Source organism: Diorhabda carinulata, chromosome 5, assembly GCF_026250575.1.
Source record: "Diorhabda carinulata isolate Delta chromosome 5, icDioCari1.1, whole genome shotgun sequence".
NCBI classification, from domain to species: Eukaryota; Metazoa; Arthropoda; class Insecta; order Coleoptera; family Chrysomelidae; genus Diorhabda; species Diorhabda carinulata.
The window spans coordinates 26,086,096-26,100,862 of NC_079464.1; the positions used below are offsets into that span (position 1 = coordinate 26,086,096).

Here is a 14,767-nt window from a genome sequence, read left to right on the forward strand (position 1 = left end):
AACGACGAAGTACTAAGACGCATTGGTCGCAAAAGAAAGCTGTTGACAATTATTAAGATAAGAAAAACATCTTACATAGAACACGTCTTACGCAACGACACATTTTTAAATGTGGTCGCCAACTTTCAATGAGAAGACGGCATGAGAAGAAGAAGAAGAATATTCTGTTTTTGATAAAACCTACTCATAAATATCCTCAATTCAGAAACTTTACTTGTGTCTGTTAAATACCTAAGCTGTTGAGTGTACGTCAAATCTAGCGAAGGATAACAAACAAACTCCAAAAGCACTAGTTAACAGAAACAAAGTGAACCTAAAGTGACTACTAGACCATATATTTTGAATCAGAGACCTTGTATGGCCTCATGAGATTTGACATCAACAACGAACTAAAACGATGGCTGAAAAATCAAGGTTTAAGACACTCCAAAAAATTCATAACCATATTAGATACAAAGTTTGAGGAGCTACTGGTGATGTCCAGAAATGACATTAAACTTGGTTGGTGGTTCGTTTTCCCCGTCAAATAACACCTAAGACGATAGTCGTGGCAGAAAACTACAACTGGAGATTCTGCAAGTGAGCTATAGAGACAGCAGAGCATATACCTTGTGAATATCCTGTCCATTTCATCAAAAGGTACCTCGAAGGAATGGTGCTTGGGAAAATGACAACCCAAATTTGTGAAAAATTACGAAAGCATAACTCTTATCGTGTGAAACAAACATCGTGGTGGTTACGGGAAATAAAAGAAACAAGTAAATAGAAAAGAAAAAGAGCATGGAAAAATCACATATCGAATCAGAACAACAGTATAATATTTATAAAGAATAAAGAAAATAAACAAAAGAACTAATTGAAACATTAAAGAATGAAAAATGGCAAAAATTTGGAGAAAAAATAGAAGAACACTCCAAAGCAAATCAAATACTCTTCTAAAAAATAATTAAAAATATGAGAACAGAGCAGGGCACTAATTTTTTTAAAAATTTGAAAGGCGAAATGTTAAAAAAAGAATATGAAATCATACAAAGAAGGAAAGAATATTAGCAGAAACTACTCGATAAGTCCAGATAATATAGAAGAAATTGTACAAATTGGCATAATGAATCACATATAAAAATTAGTAGAAGAAGAAGATATAGAACATGCAATAACAAATCTAAAGAATGGAAAAACACCAGGATTTGGAAAGTAACTTCAGAAATTATCAAAAACATGGACCAAAAAGGAAAATATTGTATTGATACGCTAATAGGTTTTTATGTTGAAATTGAGATTGTGTCTGCTCATTTGTCTGCTGTTTTTGCTAAAATATTAGATGAATTGCTTTAGGATTTAATGCCTTGTGTCAAGGTGAATATCTGACGTCAGATAAATGAAAAAAAAAGAGACAGAAATAAATAAAAAATTACGGGAATTAAATTTTTTAAATTAATTGAAAAGTTGACTAACTTTGGTCTAAGTAGGTGGAGTTAAGAAGAGTTTATGATTGTTACAGTAAAGTGAATGAGATTGGTTTATTTAAAATATCTAAATAATGTTCCAATTTATTAAAAATTACCTGATTATTATTATAATAATGCATAAGCTTCTCAATTCTATTCTGTAATCCACAATTTTTATAATAAATAGTCACAATACACGATAACTTCTAGATATATTTATGGAAACTATTCATAAGTAACTAGAAGCAATAAATAAACTAGAAAAGATACTTTTTCATTCTCTTAGACATCTCTAGGTTACTACACTCATATACTAACGCAAACACAACACTTTAATCACGACAGTAAATCTACTAGCGATAAAAATCTTTGGCACTTGCTACGCGTCGACTAGTCAACATCGAGTGTACTTCGCATGACATATTCTTCATTCGTTACATTTGTTTTATTTGTTATTATCTATGGACGCTAGTAGTGGAAGGTCAGGTGGCTGGCGCGTCCCGTTTTGAAATTAGCTCATGTATGGTGTGTGATATTAGTGTTATAATGTAGCACTGACTGTGGGGGAAATGAACTCTGGTGCTACTAGAGCGTAAAATTATATATTTAACCAATTTATCACATAATATTTATTTTCAACTATTTTTACTTATTTTATCCATTCATTAGACTAGTAGTAATAGTGAGAAAGAGAGTAAGTAACTTTTGTATTTGCTTTTTCACTTATACACTTTTTAAATAGGAATATTATTTGAAACTAAACAAAATTATATAGATGATCAGTAATGCTTTTCTTATTTATTTATACGATTTCTATTCATAGGGTTAATTAATAGACACTGTCTCTTACGTTGTTAATTCATTTAAATACTATACACTACACTAACTTATAACTATCCCTTAACTAACTTAAATAATTTACCTAAATTTCTTAATTACTTTTATTTCGGTCTGTTCATTTCGACTATTTATTATAGACTTAACTAATTCAAGGTCAATTTGAATATTGAATTTTGAATCCTATAAATTTAAAAAATTATACAAGCATTAATATTTTTCAAAATCACCGAAAATCTTGATTAATTATTTCTCAGACGATGAATACATAAGTATTTGAAAGCTCGGAAATTATATTAAAGTTAGTCCACTTTTGTGTTTCGTTGCCACCTTCCTCATTAGAAATCGCAAACCAAAAGATTTACAAAAGTTCTAGAAAAATATAGAAACAAAACGAGCTAATAGTAATGTTTCAAGTAAATTGGTGTACCTCAGGGTTGAGTATTGTGTCCAGTTCTTTCTTTGGTATTCATTAATGATGTCACAGAATTACGAATTAATGGTGAATTCACTTTACTCGCAGATGACTCCAGTATAACCTGGAGTGGTCCAGATATATAATCCTTACATTATATCATCATAGGCAAAGACCTCATTACTATCAAGTCTTTTCTTTCGTTATCGTCGAAAAAGAGGGAACTGAACAATGTTTGACGCAGCTCCAGCCGGTGGACGTGGTGGATTCCGAGGTGGTTTTGGTGTTAGTGGGAGTGGTGGTAGCCAAGGAGATACAAGAAGCTACGGTTACTAGTCACTAAGTTAGGACGTTTGGCGAAAGATGGAAAAATCGATCACTCTTGGTCCATTAAGGAATTTTATTGAATCATTGATCAATTTATTGAGCCCGACCTAAATGATGAAGTATTGAAAAACATGCTAGTACAGAAACAAACTCGTGCCGGTCAACATCTTCTATTCAAGGCTTTAGTTGCTATTGGAGACAGTAAAGGTCATATTGGTTTGAGTGTGAAGAGAACTATTATTTTGGCTAATTTATCTATAGTAACTGTCCGTAGAGGTTACTGGGGTAACGAGATTGGTCACACAGTACCTTGCAAGGTAATTGGTTAAGTGTGAGGTTAATTCCAGCTCTCCGAGGTACTGGAATCGTATATGCTCCTGTACCTAAAAAACTTCTCCGGATGTCTGGTATGGAGGACTGTTATACTTCAGCTAGAGGTTCAACTGGTACATTGGATAATTTCGCTAAAGCTACTTATGCAGCCATAGCTAAAACGTATGCTTACTCGACACCTGATTTGTGGAAAGGCCTTTGGCTAAAGTTCCTAAATTTGCTGACTATTTGTCATCGCTATGTTACTGGACCTTCACGTACGAATAGTGCTTAATATTCCATATTTGTGATTCACGTTTTTTTTTTTTAATAAAGTCATGATCTGACATGAACGGTCGCTGTTTAAAAACTGAGAAAACTTTAATTTCATCCTATAAAGGATCTTTACCATACGATCAAGTTTCTTGGTCTACATATTAACAGTGTCCTTCAATGACCTGTACATGTAGACAACTCGGCAAAAAATTATCTTCTGCTTGTTTTGCAGTTAAATCTGTGTCTGAATAGCTCGATTCTCGTACTGCTTGAAAAACTTACTACTCGTTATTCGATTCTTCGCCATGGTTAACTCCCTGGGGTTTTTAAGTTTGCACCTTTTCGAATCCATCTTAAAATTACAAAAAAAAGCTATTCGTTATATTTATGGTTTGAGTAGAAAAACGCATTGCGAATTCTATTTTGAAAAACACAAAATTTTAACTCTCTCCTCTCTTTTTATTTTGGAATCTGTTTGTTTAGTTCGCAAAAACTTTCACATTAATGTCCAGCCTACTAGAAGAAAGAATTTGGACATTTACTCAACTATACCCACTTCTGTTCTGGTATACAATTCCATCATCTACAGCGCCATAAAATTATTTAATCAGCTAAATTTGGAATTAAAAATGACAAATACATTTAATGGTACGGTCAAATTATACCAAAAAATTTATTCAAGGTCAAAGGTAAAAAATAGCTTTTTCGCGATTTTTTGCAAAACGGTGAGTTTTATCATAAAAATACTTCAGATAAAAATTATAGATCATAAAACTTTCTACACAAAATGTATTGATACTTTTTTCTTACGAGCCACTGTTTCTGAAATATAATGATTCAAAGTTGTAATCGTCATAATATGCATGAAAACGGTATATATATATATATATATATATATATATATATATATATATATATATATATATATATATATATATATATATATATCTAGTGTTGTAATAAAAAGATTACTGCTGAAAATATGTTGGTCAAACAAGCTAATTGATTCTTGAAAGAGCAATAGAGCAATTCAATTTGACAGATACAACTATTGTTGTTGGTTAAAATGTAAACTGCTCGATTTCCAACTGGAAAAAAATTTTTAAAAAGCAGGAAAAGCTCAACATCAATCGGAAATTTATTAATCACTTTTGCAAAGTGTCAAATCATGTACTATGTTTACACGCAATAAAAAATAGATGGCATCGGAACGTGTGTGTATTATAACGATTACAACTTTTTAAATCATTATATCTCAGAAACAGTGGCTAGTAGGAAAAAATGTATTGATACGTATGTTGTAGATAATTTTACGATTTACAATTTTTGTCCGAAGTATTTTCATGATAAAACTTACCGTTTTGTTGAAAATCGTCATTCCATACACAGGAATGTTGGGAGACTTTCTAATTTTATTTTTAATTATATTTTAAACAATTATAGTGGGGATTTATGTAACTTCCAATGTCTAAATTGACCGGACTATAATAAGTTCCGAAGATTATAATTACTATAATAAGTATATTTTTATATTTTTTTATTATTATAAAATTGTGTCGCTTTGTCGGTAAAATTTTAAAATTTTGTAATGATAATAAAGCTTATCTCTCTCTCTCTCTCAATATAATTATTTTTTAAGTTCAACCTCAAATCCACAGACATACTTACTGTCTTCACTTTATTTCTTGCAGTCTCATTCATTTGCTGATATGTTAGGCACATACATACTAATTGTATTAGATTCACCGAGCCATAGAGATTAAATAACTCCTTTCGTGCTAATAGACAACTAACATACCTGAGAACACCTATTTTTCTTTCTTTTCCGATAATGCTCGCACCTCAGACAAGGCTACCAGAGTACCAGGTACTTAGCATATCAAATGGCAAATCACCCCATAAAATATTCTCAGTACCAAGGAACGTAATCGATCTAGAAATGCGTGCTGGCTCAAGGCCTTCTCGATATAATGGATCATCGATGTTGCCACATATTTTGTGATTTTTCGAAAAACATATAATACAGGGAACAACAAAAGATAATCGGTATTGTATTTAACTTAAATTTGCGGATAAATTGCTATTTTACTATGTTTATTAAGAACATTCTACTTTACATACATAATAATCTTTTTGATTGGTTCGTTTTTTAGGAATATACTAAAAATTTTTATTGAGAGATTCCTTATTTTCGAGTGAGAATTCAACATTATCAGCTACTTCACTACATAAGTATGTGGAATCTGGAATCTCTAGGTGAGAAATATTTCATCCGATGAAACCCGCTCAAATTTTCATCGACATCATCAAATAAAAGTGTTCACTCCTTAAAAACGTATATTTCCTGGCCAGCCATTCAATCTTTTTAAAATCTATTCAATAAATTTCGCGAAGAATATCTGACTGAATTGTTAAATTTAGAATGATTAATTTCATTTTAAGTTTGTTAGAGCTGTTCTAAGTATACATAGTAAATTAACGAGGTTTTAAAAAATTAACATAGCTGATAGATATTAAGAATCCTTACTAAGATAAGTTTACGGATGAATTATTAAGACTCGTGAATTGAAATATATATTTGGCAACATAGTATTCTGTAAACCAACTTCAATAGAAGTTTGAACACCCATTAAGGCATGTTCACAGTCTTGTTGCGTCTAGAGATAAAAAGCAAATAAGTAAACAAAAAGGAAGATAGTTTTCATGTTAGCTACTCTGATTTTTCATGTTATCATAGTATTTTTACACCTCCGAGTGTGGGATGTTCTCTTGTTTTTCTTAGCTTGGTATTTTTTCTAGTAAAGGTCGGTATTGTTGAATCACGCAGAGGCATGGGATTCTACCGTTTTTATTTTGAATTATTTCTCTGATATATGGTCACGACTTTAAACTGGATGAAAACAAGAATAAAATGGCAACTGCAAAATGAATATCACAATTTTGTTAGTTGAATATATTAATATTAAAAAAAACACATGAATCTATGATAGTGCACTGTTTTTGCTACCTCTCACTTGCAGTAACAGTAATTAATGCCTAAGTTTTAACTATTTCTTGAACGTTTAATTGTACATTATCCTAAGGTGATTAAATTAACAAAAATTTTCTTATCCCTCTTGTCTGTTTTTCACTATAGCATACCTTAACTGTTACTCGAATTTCTAGGTATTTCTAGAGATCATCCAATACATAGAAAGTCTCTCTTGGATGCAGCGAGTAAGCTAATATACGAGGTTGTATTGATATCTAGTTAGCATAGACCAGTTCCCGGCATAAGCAAAATATTGCGTTACCATAGCAACGAACAATAACTTATTAGGAGTGTCAGTGTAAATTTTGACGTCAAAAAAGTAAACCAGAAAAATTGGAGTATCGAGCCATCATCAAGTATTGGGAAAAATTGGGCATTGGGCTAAAGCGGATATCTGTAGCACTGAATATGAATTTACGGTCTAGGAGTGAATTTTTAGATCGTTGTACATGCAAACCGTTCGCTATAAAGAAACATTCTAAAGAAAATCATCATAAATTTTGATCATTTATTAAAAATACTTACAGGAGATATTTAAACATAATAAAATAGTTCCAATTGAACTGTATACTGTCGAATATCGTGTTACTTACTAAATTATAAGCTAACTAAATTAAATTTAATCAGCTTATAAATTATCAAATAAAAACAAAAAAAAACTATAGTCAATGTTCGAAGTGGGTACCTTGCACTTCTACACACTTTCGGAGTCTTCGCAGGATATTTCTTTGAACATGGAAGAGCATTCCAAGATTTTTCCTTATAGCGCCACAACGGATCTATCGATAATTCCATTCCTTGTATTTGCTGGTGTGGCATATACCAAGCTTTTGAGATATCCCCAAAAAAAGGAATCGATTGTATTTAATTCAGAGGAACTTGATGTAAATGGACCCTCCCGACCAATCCACCTACTAAGAAAAATGTTAAATACTTAAATATAAGTTCTGATTTCCCAACTTTAAAGGCATGTAACTCAGAAAGGAAGGGTCATCTACTCATTATCGAATCTTTTGCACCAAGTCCCAGAATACCCTGTTTACAGAGTACTTTCATGTATTGTGTGCATTAATTTCGTCTGGTGCGTTCAATTTCATCAAACATGAGTGGTAGCTGAAAGGTACAAAAACAAACTCGAAGTTCTAAGTGGAGTTAACTCATATTCATTAAATGAAAACTCAAGTTTCCAAAATACTTGCTTTTTAGACTATATTTACCATTTAAAAAGCAACATTTCCAGAGGAAATTAAAACTGGAAATAATAGGGTCTAAAATCCAACAAATGAGTTCACAAACCACACAAAAACTCACTACAAAAGCACCATTTTTAAATAGGTATCAATTGATTTGACAATTCGTTAGATTGCTCAATATCTAATTGCATACTTAAATTTTAGTAATTACGTGGAATTTAAAAGTTACATTGCGCTAGTCTATACTGTTAACTAAAAATTACAATAAGAAAATATGGCCAATTTCCATACAAAGCAATGTGAGAGACAAGATTGAATGAAAGGTATTCTCAAAACATCCCCATACACATAAAACAAATACCTGTAATTGGTTGAATTATAGAGAAGTCACAATGATTACAACAAGCAAAACCAATTCACTACTGACATAAAAAGATATTTATTTTTTTGTCTTGTATCCCAACTGGATATACAAGATAATAGATGGACTCTCTAAAGGAATATAAAAATTAAACTGACCATAGTTTGTTGTAGCAGCATATATTTACGTTACTCGCGTAATCGCCTATCGGCATCTCCTTATTATCTTGAAAGACTAATAAATATGAAATAGTTGGAACGGTCATAGTATATGAAATATATTTTTTCTACAACTGCTATAAAAAGTTAACTTAATTTCGAAACCACATACGAGGTCTGGCTATTAAATAACGAGACTGGTTACGAAAAAGTGTTTTATTTTAAAAATTATCATACATTCAAATGTTCCCCTTTAATATACTCCTCTCCCCTCGCTACACACCTTTCCATACGTTTTTTCTCTTTATCGAAGCAGTGCTGGAAGTCTTCTTTGGCGAGTGCCTTTAGGAGCTCTGTCGTTTTTTGCTTTACCGCTTCTATCGATTCAAGTTGTGTCCCTTTTAAAGCAGATGTTAACTTCGGAAAAAAAAAGTCGCACAGTGCCAAACCTGGTGAGTACAGCGGGTGTTCGAGCACTAGAGTGCGCTTACTGGCCAAATACTGCTTCACAAATAGCGCATTATGGACAGGTGCGTTGTCCTGGTACAAAATCCACAAGTTGTTCTTCCACAACTCGGGTTGTTTTTTACAAACTCTTTCTTGCGGTTGCCAAAACTGACAGATAGTAAGTTTGGTTGACAGTCAAACTCAATTGGCTATTGACAACATTAAATAGTTAATACAACTGTCAGATTATAGAAGTTTTTTAAATTCTTGTAGTTTTCATTCGTGATTTGATAAAAATCGTAATTTCCATTAACTATTATTTTAGTAGGACATAATTATAATAATTTATAATAAATAATGTGGATACTGACAGTAGTGACGATTTTGATAATACTCCGTCAGAGATATCGAAAAAGCAGCAAAAGTAACTTTAGATTTGTTGCCGGAAAATCTTTTTCGGAAACTGTACTTTTGGTATACTTTGAAGAGTTGTCGAAAACTTTAAAGGCGTTTTCACTTTGGTCACAATGTTAAATGTTGCGAAATACTAATTAATGGGTTTTTCGGTAGATAAAAAAATTGAATAATCTTTAAAAATCCGCTTGGAACTCAGTGTATCAAGAATTTTTTTTGTAAAATTTTAATTCTGTTTTTTTTTTTTATTTGCAGAGAGTAGTATCTATAGGCGTCGAAGGGACATCTCGTAGAGAGTAGTTGTGGAAATTAACAATCGATAATTTAGAGGATTTGGGTTCAGCTTTACTTGTGAAATTACATAACACGGAAACAAAAAAGAACGTTTACTGTAACGGGAAAATTTTATGAGATATATAAAAAATATGCTGCTTTTCGAGCGATTGATTAGCCAGAGAATCGTTCATTTTTAAATTACCAACACGGGAAATGTACTAGACAGGTAATTGGCATTAACAAATTCAGAAGTATGGCTAGGTTAGGTTAGGTTAGGTTAACAGGGTGATCTCCACTTTTCATCCGAGATCTACTCGGAGGCGTTAGGCCCATTGTGATGCCCTTGCTGACTTTACAGTCAGCACCATTTTACTCCCTTTCCCTATCTCTTCCGTTGCCAGGTACTTGCCCCCTTCCCAAGCTTTTTCAGTTTGCAAAGAAGTGATTCGGGCCCTTAACACCCAGCTTCGCTGCTTGTTGTTTCCCTCCCCATGGATTGTAGTCGTTTCGACGCCAATGCTGTGCAGTGACTCATTAGGTATTCTATTGTTTCTTCCTCTTCACTGCATTCTGCACAGAGATCGTCGGTTCTGATATCCATTTTCTTGAGTCTAGAGCCTACTGTGCAGTGACCGGTAATCACTACTACGACCCTTCGGATCGAGGCTTTCTCATAGACTAGCAGTACTGTTGTCTTCCTCTTCTGTAGTACTGGCCGCGAGGAGCGTGAGATGACACTAATATTCTATCTATCGTGTCTCTCAGAAATTTAATCGGTGGTAGTGGCAAGCCCACCGTTTCGTCCCCGCTCCTGGTCATTCCCAATTCGGCTAGTTTGTATGCTATTTGATTTCCTTCTACATTGCTGTGTCCAGGTATCCAGCAGAGTCTAACCTTTAGGTCACGAATCCATGACAGGGCTTCGCGACAGCTCACCACTGAGCTAGATCTCAGTGCCATAGACGATAGTGATCTCAGAGCCGCTTGGCTATCAGTGTAGATTGTGATATCACGCACTGTTTTATCTCTGCATCGGTTTAGCTCCGCGGCTCGTTCTATTGCCCGCCGTATGTCTTATAAAATTGCAGTTTTTTGAAAATTAGAAAACCTCCATTTATACACAGGTCACTGTTTCAGAAGTTCTTCATCAACTATTTTAAAAAATGCAGAAAGTCGTCAACTCCATTGAAAAACCACTCGAACCCTTTACAGAATTGAGACAGAAAATATACCGTATATGAACGATCAACCCTCAACATCTAAAATTAATATAACAGAAAATTTAATAAAAAGAAATGACGTCCGGGTTCGATCCATCAGTTTTCTACTAAACTTACATAGATTACAACAAAACTTCTTCAATAGGACTAACATCATCCTTACTACGAGAAGCAATCTAAACGCTCTACAAACCTGTATCACTTCTGTCTGTACTGTATGTATTATAACTTTACATAATTATTGTGAATTCAAAGGTTGCTGCATTTGAATTTTGACTTTTATAACTACGAATTTTCCAAAATGGATCCATCATTTATAGTAAACTTCTATAATGTACATGTGAATAATTCTGTAGTCATGAAATTTAAGTACGAAAAATCTTCTTTTTCTTTCTCTTTTCTTAAGACTTAGTCCTCTAATATTCAGTCTTTTGAGAAGTAGACATCCGGCCGAAAGGTCTCCTTAATGTTAGATTTGCATCCTTTGTCTATTTAACCGATCGATCTTCCATCATTCTATCGACGTGGTCGTCTCTCCAATAGCGTCGTCTCGATCTTGTCAATCGTACTATATCCTGAATTTTTAGATCTTCTCTTATAGCTTTGCTTCTTATTTGATCTCTTTGCTCACTTCTTTGATAGTTCTCATTGTTTAATCTCTTTAATCATGTTCTTAGTTTTTGTTGTGTCCATTCGGGTTTCCCTTTACTATCGGTGGATATATATTTGAGGTCCTGCAGATACCCAGAGATTCCTGAAGCTTTATTTATTTGGGTTCGTATTTCTTGTAAGTTTTTGGCGCTTGTGATCTCTAGTTTTAAATCGCATACCCTGGTGGATGGGGTTGTCGTTCATAGTTAGTTTACATCCTGTTGGCTTTTTTGCTCTTACCATTGATTTTGATTTTTCTACAGATATCTGCATATTAAGATTCTCGACTGTTGTATGGAACCACGATATAACACACGCTGTTGGTCATCCCCGTTATCGGCTATCAAGATTGCGTCCTCGGCGTAGCATGTCTTTATTGATCTCCGTCCGATCTTATATCCTCCAGGAACTTTTAATTGAATAAGAATGAACTCACATCGACATTTTATTGAATTCCTGTTAGTATTGAGGTTTGGTAAATCGGTATAAAAAATGATATAACAATGATAGAAATATTTAAAGTATTAGAGGATATCAAACATAGTCGTCACAAATTCGTTTCGTATTTACAATTCACTCTCTATATTGTTAATATGGTTGTGTCAAGATTTTCTTTATTATCTTTAAAGATAAAAAAATGACCTTCAATGGCTGTGATGGGTAAATAATTCAGCCCAACAAATGTTATCCCATAAAATATATTTTAACGAAGCAATTTTCCATTTATCTTTGTGCAAAAAGTAATTCAGCAAAAGTCTTGAGCTTTTGAAATTAGAAGTACACGTAATGCTATACTCAAGGATCATTTCTTTATGTTATTTTTTACGTAAGTATATACGTATGCATATTACAATTGCAAATGCGATATGTGAAAACGCATCAGGGAATCTGTATGACCAGCGAATGTACAGTTTAAATGCCTTATTTAAATACAAAACGTCCGACAATCTCACCAATAATAAATCATTTTGTGGACGGTGATTTACAACCGCAACTCTTAAACGTCCACAATTCATTGGTTCGAAGGAAGAAACTAAATAACAGAGAAAAAAAACTATACATTACATGCAATGAATCAATTAAGAAGCAGGGACGCGACCTTATTTTGATGTTATATTTTCCACGTAAAATAGACAAAAAACTAGGAAACTAAACCAAAATTTACAATAGAAATACTAAATAAAACTGAGTTAAATTAATATAATGCGAATGATTTTAACATAACCTTAATTTTTTCCATAAAAGTTTGTTTTTGCTGGAAATGCATAAATAAAAATCACTAAAAGATAATAAATGCATATGGGTCAACCCTAATAGCGCGTAGGCCCTTATCACTGCATTCAAACGTCGCGGCAAGTTTGATATGAAATGCTCAACACAACCTTGCGGTATATTCTCCTAATCTTCTGTCTTATTGTAAATAATTACGATTTAGTTTGCTTTTCTTTCTCCTTTCCCATTCAATTAGAGATTTCCAACTATTTTTTCAATAGATGCGATGAGGGTTGATGTTTTATTTCATCATTAATTCATTACTTAACCATCATCACCATTGACCATTAGTTGATCATTGTGAACGTTTAGTTTATCGGTAAAAGTATTTTTGCTTCTGAGAAACGCAAAATACCGAAGGACAATCCGAATCTGGTTAATTTCTAGATCAGGATCTATCCCAAGCTTGCTTACATTAATGAGAAAATATTCTGTAAAGCCAATAGTGAATTTTTTTCTTTTTTTTTTAGATACCCACCAAATAAAAATTTGTGGTAGAATAAAATGTTGGGACAAAACAAGTAAAAATAAAAGAAGATGAATTAAAAAAAAAATCAATTACCTTAGACGGTAGACCGATCATAGAAAAAAAAAAATTTAATGCGGATTTCAGCGAGGCGACGATTTGTGCTATAAGATGTGACTTTCTGATGTAAATATTCTAATTAGTAATGTTATGGGTCAAAAGACTTTTACGGATTGATTTCTAAAGAAAATGATTACCGATTATACCTTAACCTCCCGAACTAGTATTGACTAGGTGGAGAACGTGATCGGAAGCAGCAATTTTTTATGCTGAACATTTCGTAGCATTTGAGGATTTGCTTTCAGAATTTAAGACTGTACTGCTATTGCAAAGGCACAAAATATTCATTGGAAAATCAACAATCAGAATGCATTTTATAGATTTGAAGTAGAGAATACGGCAATTTAGAAACAGAAAAAAAGTTGTTAATAGTCTTCGTTGAAATTTTTAACAGTTCGAAGAAATTATTTCAAAAGTTTCATGTTAAATTGGCAATTAAAAAATTAGAAAGGTTTAACCGTTTCAAAAGGTTAGAGATCAACTACTGTGGTTAATGCTAGTGGTTGCAAAAAAAATAAGATAAAGGATATTTTCTTCTGCTAAAAAAGCTTGAAACGACCGAGCTGTGTAGCAGGGAGTTCAATCTTGCTTGAAAGTGAATGGTTCCCCATTTAGAAACCATTCTCTAATCTGCGGAATCAATCGATTTTGTCGATCGATAATACTTCTTTGTACTGATCTTGCCTCATTATTCTTTTACGACGTACAGACGTCCAGTGTATCTGCCGCCGATGAGTGATTACTTCTTTTGTTTGATGTTTAACCATTGGATCTACATAGTCAGGATTATACTTTTCTTCTTAACGACGACGCAAATACAGAGCTTTATTCTGCATAATTTCAAATGAACTTTCGTCCCAACCTCATAGAGAACAACTTCAATATTGAAACCGAAATCAAAGATTTTCTGGAATCTCTATATCAACTAGAACCTCCTCTAGAAAAATTCACCAGGTCAAAAAATCGATACAACAGTTTAAATAACATAATTAGTGACAAAATCCTGAAGGAACTATCAAATAAGTGGCCGAAGTTTTTAACACCAAATTATATTAATCCCTAAGCCAGAGAAACCTCTTGAAGACACTAAATCTTACAGACCAATAAGCCTATAAACAGTTATGTCAAAACTTCTTGAAACACAACTGATTGAGAAAATAGAACCGATCCTAAAAACCAGCAGATTAATACCTAACCACTAATTTGGATTTAGAGAGCAATATGCCCCTGTAGAACAAGTTCATCAAGTCACAAAAAAAGTGTACCAATCTTTTGAAGATTGGATTCAGGCATTAGACAAGGTACGATGTACTACTATAAAAAATCAGGAAAAACTGTCCTTGTTCATTATTCCGTAGCTAAAACACCAAATTAGTAACATTTGATATTAATGAGATAATTTTTCATATAAATTATTTTAAATGAAACAATAATCTTCCTATAATAACAGAATTCCCTTATTACTACAATTCTTTTGAACATCTGTTTATAATTCGTTCTAATCTAAAGACCTAATCACATGAAACTCATACCGTTTAGCATA

General features: G+C 32.9%; 1 protein-coding gene and 1 pseudogene across 3 annotated transcripts in view; one reads left to right on the forward strand and one right to left on the reverse strand.

The window, feature by feature from the left end:
- LOC130894015 (uncharacterized) overlaps positions 1-14,767 on the reverse strand; it is a 214,097-nt gene that overhangs the window by 139,665 nt on the left and 59,665 nt on the right. Inside the window, exon 1 of one of the 3 annotated variants that reach the window (XM_057800522.1) lies at positions 1,565-1,961. The exons of 1 other annotated variant lie outside the window; for it this stretch is intronic. The gene's annotated coding sequence lies outside the window, so the exon portion shown is untranslated. Of the gene's footprint in view, positions 1-1,564; positions 1,962-14,767 lie in introns of those variants that run through there. One more of the 3 variants, XM_057800524.1, reaches the window with a different exon arrangement.
- On the forward strand, positions 2,932-3,627 carry LOC130894543 (40S ribosomal protein S2-like; annotated as a pseudogene).